Source organism: Budorcas taxicolor, chromosome 24, assembly GCF_023091745.1.
Source record: "Budorcas taxicolor isolate Tak-1 chromosome 24, Takin1.1, whole genome shotgun sequence".
NCBI lineage: Eukaryota > Metazoa > Chordata > Mammalia > Artiodactyla > Bovidae > Budorcas > Budorcas taxicolor.
In genome coordinates, this window is record NC_068933.1 from 27433332 (window position 1) to 27451333 (window position 18002).

The 18002-nt window shown below is 38.9% G+C and overlaps 1 protein-coding gene and 1 non-coding gene across 2 annotated transcripts in view; one reads left to right on the plus strand and one right to left on the minus strand.

Annotated features, from left to right (window-relative positions):
* The window catches only part of NRG1 (neuregulin 1), a 1131190-nt gene that overhangs the window by 617097 nt on the left and 496091 nt on the right, over positions 1 to 18002 (plus strand). The window lies entirely within an intron of this gene.
* On the minus strand, positions 10425 to 10497 carry TRNAG-UCC (transfer RNA glycine (anticodon UCC)). The gene has a single exon. It is a non-coding gene; the product is annotated as a tRNA-Gly (tRNA).

Below are 18002 nucleotides of genomic sequence, written 5' to 3' on the forward strand. Positions count from 1 at the left end.
TTAAAGAAGTAAAGCTGTGACGAAGTTAGCATTTAATTTATTTTTAAAATAAAAACTTTATTTTGATTATAATTCACATACCATACAATTGGACACGACGGAGCACACATACCATACAATTAACCCATTTAAAGTAAACAATTGGCTTGTATTCTCTTGTGAAGTTATCACAACAATCAATATTAAAACATTGTCATCATCCCCCAAAAGAAAACCTATACCTATTAGTAGTCATTTTCTATTACCCATAATTCCCTCAGGCCTTGGCAACCACTTTTTGTCTATACGTGCTTAGTTGCTCAGTTGTGTCCAACCCTTTGTGATCTTTTGGACTGTAGCCCACCAGGCTCCTCTGTCCATGAAACTTTGCAGTCAAGAATACTGAAGTGAGTAGCCATTCCCTTCTCCAGGGAATCTTCCTGACCCGGGGATTAGACCTAGGTCTCCTGCATTACAGTCAGATTCTTTACCTGCTGAGCCATCACGGATACTTTTTGTCTATAGATTTTTCACATATATACATGTATAATATATATTTACATTTTTGTCTATAGATTTGCCTTTTCTGAACATCTCATATAAATGGTTACATAAAATACGTGGCCTTTTGTGACTGGTTTGTTTTACTTACCATGTTTTCAAGGCTCATTCATGTTGTAGCATATATCAATACTCCATTTCTTTTTATTGCTAAATGGTATTCCAATGCATAGATATACTTTATTTTTTTGTACCACAGTAGAAAGTAGCCTTATTCACAAATAAGGCTACTATAAATATTTGCATATACATTTATATATAACATCTATTTTAATTTCTCTTGGGTGTATACCCAGAAATGGAATTTCTGGGACATATGGTACTGAGTTAACATTTTAAAACTAACAAACCATGATGACAGTATGCTGTTGTTGTCTTAATATTAGGCAAGGCAGTACCAGGGCTCAAAAAGAAACATATTAGGGGTAGGAAAGGTATTGACGATCCTCTAGGAATTTCCTGTACAGCACACAGTTTCTGAAATATTTATAGTAATGATGTTTTACCCTAATAGATTTATCCTAGGGAAGACTAAGCATCGCTTCTAATTTGACAGTGATTCCCATGCAACTCATTAAAAGTAACATATCAAATAAACCTAATTGTTTTTAGTATCTCCCTTTTTACAAGGTGAAATAACACATTCTTGTGATTTCCAGGAACTCTTTGGGAAATATCGAAGACAGTTTTAGATGCAAAAGATATCACATAGGGCTCAGTTTCGGGAAGGAAAAATGCCAAAGTCAGCAGATTTAAACACCTGATTAAGATAAGACCAAGGGTTATTTGAAACAGTACTTTGCTACCTGCTTAACTAAAGGGACAGTAGAAGATTTTAAAAGTAAACACAGATGGTAATGTGATTGTAAAGAATCTTAACTTTTTCAAAAGTAAAAAGATTTTGTTTTCTTAGATAATCAAGAAGATAGTAAAGTCAACATAAAATACAGGAAATTGTTCTAAGACACAGAATCTTTGCCTTCTAGGCAGATTACTCAGAAGGAGAAGCAAAACATTCACAGCTTTATTAAAACTGGACCAGTAATCCCATAAAAGTTTGTCTTTTTAATGGAGAGAAAAGCTAGTTATACTTTGTGTCTGTATAGTGTTTGATACTGAATGTCACTTTGAAAAATCTTATAAATGAACTTCTCAAGCTTTAGCCAGGTTTAACTACAGCTTTGACTCTCTTTCCAGAAGCCTGTACAACTCTCTGAATCCACTTGGATTCTGTCCTACACATTAGCAACTAGCCATTTGATTTTAGGATTAAGCTATTTTTTTTGTTAACAAAAACATATCCTGCAAATCTTGCTTCCAAAGTTGTACCTCTCTGCCACTATTAATCCTCAGAGAGTCTTATTCACATGCTGCTGCTGCTGCTAAGTCGCTTCAGTCATGTCCAACTCTGTGCGACCCCATAGATGGGAGCCCACCAGGCTCCTCTGTCCCTGGGATTCTCCAGGCAAGAACACTGAAGTGGGTTGCCATTTCCTTCTCCAATGCATTCACATACATCATTATAAATTTAACCACAGTTACTTTTATTTTCCAGAGGAAGAAGGGAGATGAGTGATTGTGAACTGTCTGTTATACACCAGCATTTTATAGCAGACTAGCAGAACTCACACTTAAACACATTTTCACAACTTTTAGTAGCCATTCATATCCCTTATGTACAACATTGCAAAATGGCAAAAAGGAATGCATTTGTTAACAGACCCCAAAATGTCTAGCCTCACTCTAATATTGAGTTGGCCAAAAAGTTTATTCTGATTTTTCTGTACTGTCTAACGGAAAAACCCAAATGAACTTTTTGGCCAACTTAATACATAAAAATAAAAGAAAAAAATGTAAATAACCTTAAAATTATGTTTATTGATCATCATTTCAATAGTCTGTCTTACTTTTTCCCCATTTTTTCCACTTTTTCCCCCATTGGATTTAGATATCCAGTAATTCAGTTTCATATCAATCCAGTTTTGAGTAAATAACTCAATTTAGTATCAATTTCCTTAATTTCTGGGAATTTTAGAAATATTCAGTTTATACAAATGATATTTTATCTCTAAGCCAAGTAAAATCCAGCTCCTGTAAGAGATATTACAATCTAATCTGGTAATTCTTTCCTAGGTAGGAAAATGTTGGTTGCTCATACAGTGAGAGGTAAAGTCCTTTCTGAATTACAGACACACAGAAATGCAGAGTTTAGCTTCAATTTTAAAATTTAAGCTATGGGTGAAGAGTAAACAGACCTACAAAAGTTACTGGTCCCTATCAAAAACCTGTTCCCTTCCCAGTGGATATGAATCTTCATTGATTTGACCTTAAAATAGACAAACAGAATAAGAGTAACAAGCCAAACTCTGTGTCATCTTCACCCAAGAGAGACAAGATCTCCACCAATCATTAATCCACTTATAGAGATCACCAAATGGTCAGGCCACAAAGCCCAAAGAAGTTCACCAGAAAACAAGTGAATACTCAACAGGAATGCCAATCAAACCCTTGCCATGCTATCAGTGAACAAGAGTCGACATTACAGGACCAGTTTGAACCAGTTAGACTCATCACTGAACCCCTGGACTAGGAGTGGAGCTCTAGAGTGGTCCCTAAGAGGCCTCATTACTTGTCTGGAGTAAATAAGGAGTTGAATGCAAGAGCCAGTCTGTTCAAGTCACGATACCAAACTGTCAAGACAAGATGCACCAGACAGTTAAAGAGATCATCCTATTCAAAATATTGCAAATGATACTGCAGTACTATTAATGGTGAAGATGCTGAAGCAAAGGAAAGGGGTCTGGGGTTATACAGATACAGATAAACAGGGGATTCATCTACAAGTCTTATGGGGATCGTGAGGAAGGGTGGCCACAGGTCTTATCTCAGTGTGTACAAAGACTGGTTCTTTCCGGTTAGTTGTTGGCCAGAACACAAAAGATTGGTGAGATCTCTTAATCTATTTTCCAAGAGCACACGATTCAGGTAAAGTTCAACATTTTCAGTGCCTTTTATCTTCTCTTTCTCATCTCTTTCAAACAATCCTCCTGGGAAAATCCCCTGGAGAAGGAAATGGCAACCCACTCCCGTATTCTTGCCTGAAAATGCCATGAACAAAGGAGCCTGGCTGCCTACAGTCCATGGGGTCACAAGGAGTCAGAAATGACTGAGTGCACACATACCACAATATTTGCTGTTCTACTCTTTAACTGATCCCATGAAAACAATTGACAAACCATCTAGCAAAGTTACACTCTAGTTTGATTATTTATTGTGCATTACTAGCTCAAGGAAGATTTGAGGCACTGTTTCCAAGAAAGCAATTAAGTGAGAACTGTTGCAGATGGGTTTGTGTTTGACTAGAGGCAAGAAAGAGGACTATGTAAGTGGATCACAAGCTTTTTGCCACTGAGACCCGTAGTCCACAATGTGTTCATTGCTATCTTCATGTGTATTTATTTAATTCCAGAAATAGTAGAATGATTTTTGTAACACAGAACATCACCTATGTGATACACAGTGATATTTCTATTCTGTTCTCTGCTCCTCTATCTCATATTTTAAAGGGGATTGTGACTCATTAAGAATCGATTCTCATAACACACTGCAAAACACAGTTTGAAGTACACTGGCTAGAATATCTTTTTAAATTACACTTTTTAATTATAAAAATATTTAGCGACCTTTTCAAAAATCTTACTATCATTTTTGTGGACTTTTAAATATACAATTATATTGCCCTCTAGTTTTTTTTTCCACATAATTTGTGGCAAACTCCGAAGTCTGTTTTAATAGATTAGAAGTTTCCAGTACTGTTTGGACTCTGATGATGTTTTATTAGAGATAGTCTGTAATGAAAAATTGAAAGAAAGGATGACTGTGTAGTTTACATACATGTATAGTCATTCATTTATTCAACAAATATTAAGTACCTTTTAAATTCTAAAAATGGCTCTGGGTAATAGAGACAAATAGGAATGGCTCTTACATTCTAACTGAGAAAAAAATGTCAAAATTTATTGAAAAATAGACATTTTCCTTCTCATATTCCACTTGACAGCCTCCTTCTGAAAATGTGTATATGTGCAAATATCACTTATACTATATATAACTATATTATCAAAGTGTTAAAGAGTTCTTTTTTATGAACAGTGACAGTAGGTGATAATTATCTTTGTTTTCCTTCAAAAATAAATTTGGCAACTTGATATCAATCTTTTTTTTTAATTATCTTACTAGCTTATAAAATATCAAAGTCTAGAGAAGATAGGTAACTTCTTATTTCCACTCCACCCCCCTCCCATCATGAGGTGATGATTGACAGCCAGCTCTAACTATGCAAAAGAGGGCAGTAAGACCACCATTAACTTGGATACCAGTGCCTCTCAAAGTGATTTGAAAATCAATAGCAAGCTCTGAAATTCACTGTGTAAGAAATAGTAATGTTGAGGGTCATTTAGAAGAAAGATTAGTCTAATGAATTTTGGCATGCTGTTTAAGGCAAAAAACCATGGCCATGTGCTAAGTACAACCATATTTTGAGCAGTGTGCGATTCAAAAGAGTGATTTAATAGCTGTAATCTAAGAAGTGTTGAAAACTCTGGCCCACTTTATGATTCCGAATCTAGGACACACACAAACAGGATGAGAAATCCAAGAATCAAACTGATGACTGTGTTGAGCTCTGGAGAAATTTCATTTTAAGACACCAAGCCAAATTTTTACCTTCATTTCTGCACACTCGCCTCCTACAGTTTTCCTTCGGTGTTGTGTGTGTGGAGAGGAGGATTTAGCTTAGTCTCTCTGTCCATCTTGTGCTCCTCCACTCCCCCTCTAAAGTACCATTTCAAAGCTGGGGGAAAAGTAAGGGATTTGACCCTCCTACAGTGGATGAGTGTAGGGCTTCCCAGGTGAATGAATGAATGATAGGGCTTCCCAGGTGATGCAGAGGTAAAGAATCTGCCGCCAAGCAGGAGACTCAGATTTGATCCCCAGGTCAGAAAGATTCCCCTGGAGAAGAAAATGGCAACCCACTCCAGTGTTCTCGCCTGGAGAATCCCATGGACAGAGGAGCCTGGTGGACTGCAGTCCCTAGGGTCGCGAAGACTCAGAGATCACTTAATGCCTGAGCACACAATGAATGATAATGATGACAATAGCCAGTCCTGGCACACTGTGTGCCAGGGAAAGTACCAGGCAGTCTACATCTCTGAACTCACTTGCCTTCAGCCCTGTGAGATAAGTGCTGTCATCCCCCTTTGGCAGAGAAGAAACCTGAGTGTAAACAGTTATAAGCTGAGATCACACACAGCTATTGAGTAGCAGGGCTAACAGTCAATCCCAGGCCATCTAGCCTCAGACTCCAGCCTCGTAACTACTGCCAACAGACCACCTCTTCAATGAAGAAAGCTCAGAATGGACAATTTTAGTATCCAAGTGCAAAATGAAATGTAAGTTAGCTCAGCAGCTTATTGTGTGCTTGAGATCAATAAGAGTAAACAATAAACAATAAGAATAAACAAACACATGGCTCGGAACTACAGTTTTGAGAGATCCCTCTGATTCTAATCCCAAACCCAAATATGGGTCACAAAGATACTCTGACCTGGGACTCACCTTCCCAGGACTCTCCTTCTTCCAGATAGAAACCACCAAAAAGAGAAAAAAGTTTTGACTTTTTGCAGTTAAAAAAAGAGGCACATAATTACCTCCCTTAAGAAAAACAGAAATACAGGATTTTTTTTCCCCCCACCCAATACAGGACTACCAAATAATAGCTATTGGAACAGTAGCTATTCAGGGAAATATAAATAGGAAAGGGAAATGTAAATAGGAAAGATACACTAACTTTTCTTTTCCCTAAACTCTCATTTCTGTCAAATGCGAAAGCCTGTGGGTTTTACTCTTGTTCCAGTTTGTATAATCACATTCCGAACTACTTACGTGAAAGGTCCCCCCCCCCCCCCCCCACATCTCTGCTCTTATCAACCTCTTGTAATCAACTTTATACAGGAGTTATATTTCATTCATTTCTTTGTTTTTGTCCTCTTTTATAAGTTCTGGGACTTGGCTGTCAACTGCATCCTGCAGTGGGTAATTAAATGGTTCATAAGCTCCCAACATGTTGTAACGCATGTCGTACCCTTGTGTACTTATCTGCCCCAACTTGATAAAATGAGTGATCCTGGGACACCATTGTCATGCACACCCCCAAACCTGGGCGTGTAGCCTTCAACTGCCTGAACTTGTTTGGATGGAAACGGGATTGCTCAAACACCTCGATATCCTTCCTGTGCTGGTTTATTTTGAAAGGTACATCAGAAGAGAAGCTCACAGAGGGGAAAGTCTGGAGAGGGAACAAAGAAGTCTCCCAAAGGCGGGAATCCTTTGGGAAAACCAAAGGTCACAGGCTACTTAATTTGGACCCTGTGTATAGTAATGTAAGTTTATTTCACTTAAGAAGGTGTCATTGGTGAAATATACAACTTTGAAGAAAGTATCTGGCTGTACCAGCCATTCCACACTTCACCTCCAATCAGAAGGAACCTGTAAAACATAGACACCAAAGGTCTCAATCATCTGTTCTTTTGTTCCTGAGAGTCTTCATTTTCCCTCCTGCCCAATTCTCCTTTTACAGTGCTCTGTGATGAGCCCCTCTTCATTTCTGAGGTTAATTTGCATCAACATTAACTCCCTGTTTTATTCATTTAGTACCTTCTTTTCAGTAACCCTTTAGAACTTGATTCCCCATGTCCTACCAGGGCCATGCCCCCATAGCTTTTGCTAAATGCCAAAAGCATTCAACCATTTGATCCTGTACAGCAGCAGAGAGAAATTTCTCAAAGGATCAGTGTAATCTCTGTGATTCAGAGAAGCTTTATGCAGCCTCCAGCACCTTCCCTGGGCTGGGTTCTCCTGGATTCTGCTTCTCCTCAGTGTTCTCTTGATCTCTTTGCCCCTCCTGACCTTTCACTTCCTACCTTCTCTCTGCCTTCGCAATTATTACTTACAGCTACGGTTATGGAAGAGAGAAACTTAAAAGCTGTGGGCTACCTTAGGATCTGCTTCATAACCTGGAAAATGGAAGTGACACTTCCATTTTATATCTGGATTTGATGATGTTTTGAAAACTTTACTTTTTATTTTAGAGTGATCTTAGGTTGGCATCAAAGTTGCAGAGAAAGTACAGAGTTCCCATCCACTCTTCACCTAGCTTCCCCAAAGGCTGGAAGTTTGCATAAAGACAGTGATTTGTTAAAGCTAGGAAATTAACATCGGTATAATACTATAGAAAGCCCCCTATATATACTGAGAGTGTGTTCATTAAGGCCAATTTGTCCAACAAAATTAGCCTAGGTACCCAACTAACACAGTCGGCTATAAAGGACTCTACTGTACTATAATAGGTTTATAATACTTTTCACAAAAATAATATATAAAGACGAAACTCAGAGAATAAACATCTTTAATCTTTTGGTACAGTACCTTGAAAAGTACAATAATATAGCGCTACAGCTGGCATCCGCGGGCACCTTCATACCTTTAAAAGTCCTCAACTTGAAGGTTTGTATGTACCGGGCTTACCATATTAACTAAACATACTTTATTTGGATCTCACTAGGTTTTTCTACCAGTATCACTTTTTTTCTGTTCTTGGATCTAATCCATGATGCATTCCCTACATGACTGTTTTAAATGGTGGTTAAAAACAAGACGTCTTCCAATGCTCCAGTCACTGAAGGCACACGTGTGTATGTGTGTGTGTCTTTATCAAGTCATGCAAGTAGAAAGGCTGTTGATTAAACATGATGTTTTTCTTTGTAGCCTCTTAGATCAGGCACTACTGACGAAGTGGTCAGGGGTTCAGTTTTCATTGAATATTAAATATCTTGAAGCATTTGCTTTTCAACTACAACTACACACCAGCTTCATCCAAGGAGTGTTTGTAAAATATGCATAGTCATTCCCCAGCCAAGATTTATTCAACAGTAGTCTCTAGAGAGTGAAGACCAAAATCTGTGCTGGTGTAACCTCAGCATTGAGCGGTCATGGCCAGAAAATTAGCCTAGGTAATTAGACCTTCCCATTACCAAAGCTAAAACAGACTCCCAATTTTATATCCTCTAATATAGGAAGCATGTCTGAGTGTAAATATGTACATGTAATAATTTGTGATGAATGTTCAATGTGTTTAATAGCTGTCCCTTGCAGAATGTTTTTTTCCTTGCTCATATTTTCAAGCCTGTCTTGACTAAAGTGGACTTCATGCCCTAGACCCGTACCCCTCTCAGTCTTATGCATATGTGTTAAGTCACTTCCGTTGCATCCGACTCTGTGTGACCCTGCAGACTGTAGCGCACCAGGCTCCTCAGTCCATGGGATTCTCCAGGCAGGAATTCTGGAGTGGGTTGCTATGCCTTCCTCCAGGGGGTGGATCTTCTTGACCTCGGTTGGTCAAACCTATGTCTCTTCTGCCTCTTGCCTTGGCAGGCATGTTCCTTACCACTGGTGCCACCTAGGAAGTCTTACTTGATAAATTATTCTCTGTGAACCTGGCCTTTACAAACTTGAGAAAGTTCATAACTTTCTTGTAATTGTTTTCTATGGGTGATGGAGGAGAATTGTTGTTACTAACCTGCAAAATTACTGTGAGCAGAAACCACCCAACATATGGAAGGCTTAGGATACAGTATTATTTACCAAATAGTGATAATCCTAAAAATCTACACCACCTGGAAAGTGAGAAGATTTATAAAAATCACAAAATTGGGAACGAACAGTATTAAATCCTGTGTTTGTCTTAGTTTCTTATACACTCAGAAATGCCTCCTACTAAGAATTTCCAACATAAGCTCCAATTCAATCGTTCTCTCATATATAGTAATGTAGAGGAAAACTGACTTATTGGCAGTTATAAAGGAGACAAACAAAACTTGCCCAAAATGCCGAAGTTGTGAAAGCAAGTATCAGAGGCAGAAATGATCAGGGTTCTGCATAAAGTACTAGCAGTTTTGGGCTGAATTTGCAGCTTTGGAACTTACAAACACCTGGCTGGCAGACTCCTCATTTTCTATCTCTTCTGCCAGATATGTTCCCTTTTGAAAATATCTGTGGGTTTCTTTTTTCTTAAGTCACTCTGCAAAGTGATAGTAAATGTTATCAAATGTGTATATAGTTATATGCCCTTGCCTGTAAGTGAAGTCGCTCAGTTGTGTCTGACTCTTTGCGACCCCATGGACTGTAGCCCACCAGGCTCCTCTGTCCATGGGATTCTCCAGGCAAGAATACTGGAGTGGGTTGCCATTTCCTTCTCCAGGGGAATCTTCCCGACCCAGGGATCGAACTCAGGTCTCCTGCATTGCAGGCAGACGCTTTAACCTCTGAGCCACCAGGGAAGCCCATGACAAAAATATATTACATTAAATTTCATAGAAACAACCTTGAAAAATGGGAAAAAAATATGCTTGTCATGGTGGATTACAAGTTCTTAATGAAGAGACTTTCCTATTTTGAGGCAATACGTTTTGTTTTGTTGATGTGCTGTTATTATCTTCATGTTACATACAGTAATCTGAATAGATTAGGAAACCACCAAGGTAACATAGCTGATACGTGGATAGAAGCCACGCACAGTGTGTGTCCTAAACATCATGGAATGTTGGCTTCCTGTCTGGTGCTCCAGAGATGTGTGGGCATGCCTTGCAGGTTCAGGAAAGTCTGGGGCACTGGAAGAAGTAATGGCTAGATGCACTCTCATCCCATGAGCCCACATCCTGTTCCCACTGTCCAGTGTTCACTTTTTATGGTTTCTTCTCCATCTGTCTTTTTTCAAAAATAATTTTATATATTGTTTTGGCTGTACTGCGTAGCAGATGGAATCTTAGTTCCCTGACCAGGGATCGAACCTGTGTCCCCTGTATTGGAAGGACAGAGTCTTAACCACTGGACCATCAGGGAAGTCCCTCCATCTTGCCTTATCTTTCTCATCAATAGTTTTTCTAGGCTTTCAAAATATATGACTAACCATTAACAGAGAAATTAGCTTTGAAATTTCGTTTAGCTGTTTTATGTTCTATTACCTAAATGTGGATTCACTTTTTTTTTTTTTTTCATTGATTTCCCTATCTATATACTCACATGACTGTGAAGCTTCATAAAAATCCTGGGATTTTCCTGGGTGGGCCACAAAGATATTCTCTCTCTGTCAAATCCTCCAAGAGCTCTTTTTAAATTCATCATCAGTCTAGAAATTTAAACCAACACTGAAAATCAAGGGCCTGAAAGATTTATATCAGCTTTTAAATCTCCTCTCCAATGTTCTGGGGCTGTGTCAACATAGGCAGAGGGAAGTGAAGAGCCAAGGGTATTTAAGAATCCCACAGAGTGAGAAGTGAAGGTCTTAGAGATCTTTTAACCATCCTCCTCCATTTTAAATGTAAGAAATGGAATCAAAAACCAATAGTAGAACTGTAACTGCCTACCTGCTATCTGGGTGATTCTGATAATAATGGACTATTGTGGAAAAAAAAATTCATAATGTAATAAAGGTGTTTGATTTTTTCCCAAAGATTGGCATCTTTAACTAATTACTATTTTTCTGAAATTAACACAGCCAATGAGTAACTCCTATATAAGAAGAATTTCGTAAATACCATAAAATCAATTCAGTTCAGTAATCAGTTGTTGAGTGTTTGTTTATTGGGTTATGTTTAAACATTCTGTGTCATCCCACAGTTAAGATAGCCACAAAAATACATAAATGTAAAGAGTTAATATAACTAACTGAATTGTTTGAAAGAAGAGTTAAAAATTTTTTAATGTAAAGAAAATAGTAAAGCCAAAAGTAAGTTAAGCATGTTAAAAAACTAAAAATAGAAACGTCCCTGATGGTCCAATGATTAAGACTCTGTGCTTCCAGTGCAGGGGGTACAGGCTTGATTCCTGGTCAGAAAACTAAGATTCCACATGCCTCATGGGGCAGCCAAAAAAATAAATAAACTACCATGTCATCCAGCAATTCCACTCCCTTGGTGGAAAAGTGAAAACATTAATTTGAAAAGATAACACATACCCCAATGTTCATAGCAGCATTATTTACAGTGGCTATGCCATTGTGTATGTGTACACACACACACACACACACACACACACACACACACACACTGGCATGTTACTCAGCCATTAAAAAGAATGAAATTCTGCCATTTGCAGCATTGTGGATGGACCTAGAGAATATTATGTTTAGTGAAATAAGTCAAAGACAAATACTGTATGATATCACTTATATGTGGAACCAAAAAAAAAAATACATAAAGGAATGTATATGCAAAACAGAAACAGACTCACAGATTTAGGAAAAAAAAAAACAAACTTGTGGTTGCCACAGGGGAAAAAGAAGGATGGATAGACAAATTAGGGGTATGAGATTAAGAGGTATAAACTGCTGTATATAAAATAGATAAGCAACAAGGATATACTCTATAGCATAGGGAATTATACCCATTATCTTACAATAATCTATAATGGAATATAATCTGCAACATACTAAATTACTGTGCTGTATATTTGAAACTAATATACTATTATAAATCAACTATACTTCAGTTTCAGAGAAGGCAATGGCAGCCCACTCCAGTACTCTTGCCTGGAAAATCCCATGGACAGTGGAGCCTGGTAGGCTGCAGTCCATGGAGTCGCTAAAAGTCGGGCACGACTGAGTGACTTCACTTTCACTTTTCACTTTCATGCATTGGAGAAGAAAATGGCAACCCACTCCAGTGTTCTTGCCTGGAGAATCCCAGGGACAGAGGAACCTAGTGGGCTGCCATCTATGGGGTCGCACAGAGTCAGATACGACTGAAGTGACTTAGCAGCAGCAGCAGTAGCTTAGCAGCAGCAAACTTCAGTTTAAAAAGAAAGTCTATGCTATCAAACTCTGGAGAGATACCTGAAAGAAAACCAAGTCCCTAATAAACACAGAGAGGAAAGCTGATTATCTCCAAGATTCATAGTTGCTGTAATAATCAAGGAAATCATTTGTCAGGATACTATACAACATTCCAAGATTTAAACAAAATCTGAGAAATGTTTCTTGTTTTAATGAGTGTCTACAATTTGCCATGCACACACACACACAAAATCGGCTGAATGCTGTTGTAATTGGACCTGTGATTCATTTGGAAAAGACATTAAAAACAAACTATGATATGAATGAGCATGAAATGAGTGCTGTTGTAGTGGTTCCAAAATAATATTATGAGATTACCGAAGGAGGAAGGATTCTGAATGGTGGGATTTGAGAATACTTCCTGGAAGAAGTGGCCTATCGACAGGGCCTTGAAAGCTGCCCAGCTTTGCAAATGAAACAAAACAGCTTTCTTCTTTTGCTAATCAATTGTAGAAAAGTATAATTCTTCAGTATCATGTGACAATGACAGATTTTTATTTCCTCTGCCATCTAGAATTGTTGTCAATGAACATTGACTAATCTGTGTGATATTTATCAAAGCCACACTTAGTAACTGCAGTGATCTTTTAAAATAAAAAGTAAGGTACATTAGAAAGGTCTCAGCATAAAGGAAGCATTAACATCTCATCTGTATAAGTCTGTGACCTTTTGGATGAGAAGTCTGAACAATGTGTAAATGATAGTTTCACAACAGCAATGGCACATACTGCTGTGTAGGAGGAGAAAAGGAGCTTTGGGTCTTGATTTGAAAACCCTCTTATGAAATGTGAAACTAACAACTGACATGATTAATCCATCCAGCCAGGCAGGAGGGAATGCTTACATTTTGGAAGTGAAGTTACTTCCTCGTCCCTGAGGTAGCACATATATTCCTGCAGTAACACTTTACTAAACCAGATCCAAGAAGAGTTAATGCAGTTGTTGATGTTCATTTGCTCAGTTGTGTCCAACTCTTTGTGACTCCATGGACTGCAGCACGCCAGGCCTCCCTGTCCTTCACTATCTCCCCAAGTTTGCTCAGATTCCTGTTAATGAACAGTATCTAACAGGTTAGTCTCAGTTCGTCAAAAAGACCAAGCCACTGTGATTTATCCTGACTCTTGATTCTCCCAAACTATCAGTAGATATAGTTTGGATTGTTTACAAAATATGGCTTCCCTAGTTTGGGAGAAAGAACACTGAAATGTGCTTTCTGTTTATAAATTGTTAAGACAGGGAAGCAACCTAAGTGTCCATCAAGAAATGTATGGATAAAGATGGTGTGTGTATGTCACACACACACATATATATACTGGAATATTCAGTTCCGTTCAGTCGCTCAGTCATGCTTGACTCTTTGCGACCCCATGAATCACAGCACGCCAGGCCTCCCTGTCCATCACCATCTCCCGGAGTTCACCGAAACTCATGTCCATCGATTCGGTGATGCCATCCAGCCATCTCATCCTCTGTCGTCCCCTTCTCCTCCTGCTCCCAATCCCTCCCAGCATCAGGGTCCTTTCAAATGAGTCAACTCTTCGCATGAGGTGGCCAAAGTAATGGAGTTTCAGTTTCAGCATCAGTCCTTCCAGTGAACACCCAGGACTGATCTCCTTTAGAATGGACTGGTTAGATCTCCTTGCAGTCCAAGGGACGCTCAAGAGTCTTCTCCAACACCACAGTTCAAAAGCATCAGTTCTTCGGTGCTCAGCTTTCTTCACAGTCCAACTCTCACATCCATACACGACCACAGGAAAAACCATAGCCTTGACTAGATGGACCTTTGTTGGCAAAGTAATATCTCTGCTTTTCAATATGCCATCTAGGTTGGTCATAACTTTCCTTCCAAGGAGTAAGCGTCTTTCAATTTCATGGCTGCAGTCACCATCTGCAGTGATTTTGGAGCCCCAAAAAATAAAGTCTGACACTATTTCCTCTGTTTCCCCATCTATTTGCCATGAAATGATGGGAACAAATGCCATGATCTTAGGTTTCTGAATGTTGAGTTTTAAGCCAGCTTTTTCACTTTCCTCTTTCACTTTCATCAAGAGGCTTTTTAGGTCCTCTTCACTTTCTGCCATACTCAACCATGAAAAGAAATGGAATTGCCATTTGTAGCAACATGGATGGCCCTAGAGATTATCATACTAACTGAAGTATGAATAACTCAGAGACAAGCAATATCTTATGATATCACTTATATGTGGAGTCTAAAACATAATACAGATGAATCTATTTATAAAACAGAAACAAACTCAACTTACAAACATAGAAAACAAACATGGTTACCAGAGGGGAGAGAGAGGAGGAGAGGGATAAATTAGGAGTACTGTATTAAATGATATATACTACTATATGCAAAATAGATAACAAGCGTTTGACTCTATAGCACAGGAAACTATATTCAACATCTTGTAACAACCTATAATGGAAAATAGTCTGAAAAACATATATATACACACACACTCATTTATGTAACGGAGTCATCTTCCTGTACACCTGAAATTAACACGATATTGTAATACTTCAATTTTTTAAAAGGTAAAAAATATATAGTAAAGAAAAAAAAAGAAGCGTATTAACCAGAATAGAGAGACCTGTCCGCTGGTACAGATAAAATTTAGTTAAGAAGCACTAGGATTAAGTGCTATCTAAGAGGTACAACAATGATAGTATTTTACCTCAGTAAGATCTTGTTTTAAAAAGCTAGTTTATCTATTGCTCTGAAGATATCAAAGCATGATATTCTAACCGCAAATTAGAGAGAGAGTGGTAATTCTTAAAAGACATTCTCTGCATTGTGATGTAAAAGAAGTGTCCCAGGCAATCTTCTGTAAACCCCATCTTGTGATCCCACTGAAAAGGATAACGTGGTGTCAGCACAGCTAGAATAACTCAAAATCCACCACTCTTTGGAGAAGTGTGCCATTTATTTCCACTGAAGATAAGGCAGTTGGAACAAGTAACCTTTCCCCCTGCCTTAGATGTAGTTGTGCTTTCAAAATGAACTCTCGTTTACCCAACTCACAGAGGAGGCTGCTTTTGGGGGAAACACAGAATATCAAACACAATTAAGAATAAAAGCAAGACTCCCTTTGAATGTAGAAGAAAATTAGTCCAAACTTCTTGTTCTAAATGAATGGAAAGTGCAGGTTTCATGGCACCCTGGTCCATAATATTATGGGAGAAACGTGACATTTACTGTTTGGGGTTCTATTTGGCTGTTGTTTTTAGATAATTCACACAAGTTCAGTTCTAGGCATATTTTTTCCTAATTTCCCAATGAGATTGATGTTCATTCTCTCTTTCTGTCACATTGCCCTTTTGCAACAATTTCACAGAAAAACATTAAGAATATTCCTGTGTAATTTTGTGGGGGTCGGTTCAAGATAATTGCCTACTGTGATGAACTGACTCTGAAAATAGTCCCCGAGATACCTGACCTCGGGTCAGACTCTTGCTGCCTCTCCATGAAGGCAGCAGGGCCTTTGACTTGTTTTTTACTGATAAAATTCAGCAAGGTTGACCAGATATATGTAATTACCTGTGTGTGTATTACCTGATTACATTACAGATGATTATATGTCTTGCTGGAGTTTCTCCTTTTCTTACTGTCTTTGAGGAAACAAATGGCCACGTTGGGGAACCCCACTCAGAGCTGTGGGTGACCTCAGGAACTGAGGGTGTCTGCCAGCTAAGAGCCAGTGAAGTAGATTCTGTCAGCATTATGAATGACCTTGGAAGCAGATTCTACCCTTGTTGAACCTCAAATGTGACTACAGCCCTGGCCAACACCCATGAGTCCCTAAGTAAGGGGCCCAGTTATACTGTGTCTGGACTCCTAATCCACAAAAATTGTGGGATAATCAGTGTGTGTTGTTTGAAGCAGCTTAGGTTGTGGAAAACGTTATAGTAAAGGTCAGTTTTCATTCCAATTCCAAAGAAAAGTGAAAGCTCAGTCGTATCCGACTCTTTGCAACCCTATGGATTGTAGCCCATGGAGTTTTCCAGGCAAGAGTACTGGAGTGGGTTGCCATTTCCTTTGCCAGGGGATCTTCCTGACCCAGGGATCAAACCCAGGTCTCCCACATTGCAGGCAGAGGCTTTACCTCTGAGCCACCAGGGAATCCCAATGAAAGGCAATGTCAAACAATGTTCAAACTTCTGCACAATTGCACTGATCTCACACACTAGCAAAGTAATGCTCAAAATTCTCCAAACTAGGCTTCAGCAGTACATGAACTGAGAACTTTCCAGATGTTCAAGTTGAATTTAGAAAAGGCAGAGGAACCAGAGACCAAATTGCCAATGTCCGCTGGATCATAAAAGCAAGAGAATTCCAGAAAAACACGTACTTCTACTAATTGATTATGCTAAAGCCTTCGACTGTGTAGATCACAACAAACTGTGGAAAATTCTGAAAGAGATGGGAATACCAGACCATCTTACCTGCCTCCTGAGAAATCTGTATGTAGGTCAAGGAGCAACAGTTAGAGCCAAACATGGAACAACAGACTGGTTGCAAATTGGGAGAGGAGTATATCAAGGCTGTATGTTGTCACCCTCCTTATTTAATTTATATGCAGAGTACATCATGTGAAATGCTGGACTGGATGAAGCACAAGCTGGAATCAAGATTGCTGGGAGAAATACCACTAACCTCAGATGTGCAGGTGATACCACCCTTATGGCAGAAAGCAAAGAGGAACTGAAGAGCCTCTTGATGAAAGTGAAAGAGGAGAATGAAAAAGCTGACTTAAAACTCAACATTCAGAAAACTAAGATCATGGCATCTGGTCCCATCACTTTATAGCAAATAGATGGGGAAACCATGGAAACAGTGAGAGACTTTATTTTCTTGGGCTCCAAAATCACTGCAGATGGTGACTGCAGCCATGAAATTAAGATTCTTGCTTCTAGAAGAAAAGCTATCAAAAACCTAGACAACATATTAAAAAGCAGAGACATTACTTTGCTGACAAAGGTTTGAATAGTCAAAGCTATGGTTTTTCCAGTGGTCATGTATGGATGTGAGAGTTGGACCATAAAGAAAGCTGAGTGCTGAAGAATTGATGCTTTTGAACTGTGGTGTTGAAGAAGACTCTTGAGAGTCCCTTGGAGTGCAAGGAGATCCACCCAGTCAGTCCTAAAGGAAATCAGTCCTGAATCTTCATTGGAAGGACTGATGCTGAAGCTCCAATACTTTGGCCACCTGATGCAAAAAACTGACTCATTAGAAAAGACCCTGATGCTGGGAAATATTGAAGGCAGGAGGAGAAGGGGACAACAGAGGATGAGATGGTTGGGTGGCATCACCGACTCGATAGACATGAGTTTGAGTAAACTCTGGGAGTTGGTGATGGACAGGGAGGCCTGGTGTGCTGCAGACCATGGGGTCACAGAGAGTCGGACACGACTGAGTGACTGAACTGAACTGAAGTTTGTGGTAATTTGTTATACAGTGATAAAAAGCAGATGTGCTTACTAAAACAAAGAACAGTCATCAGTCCTGGTA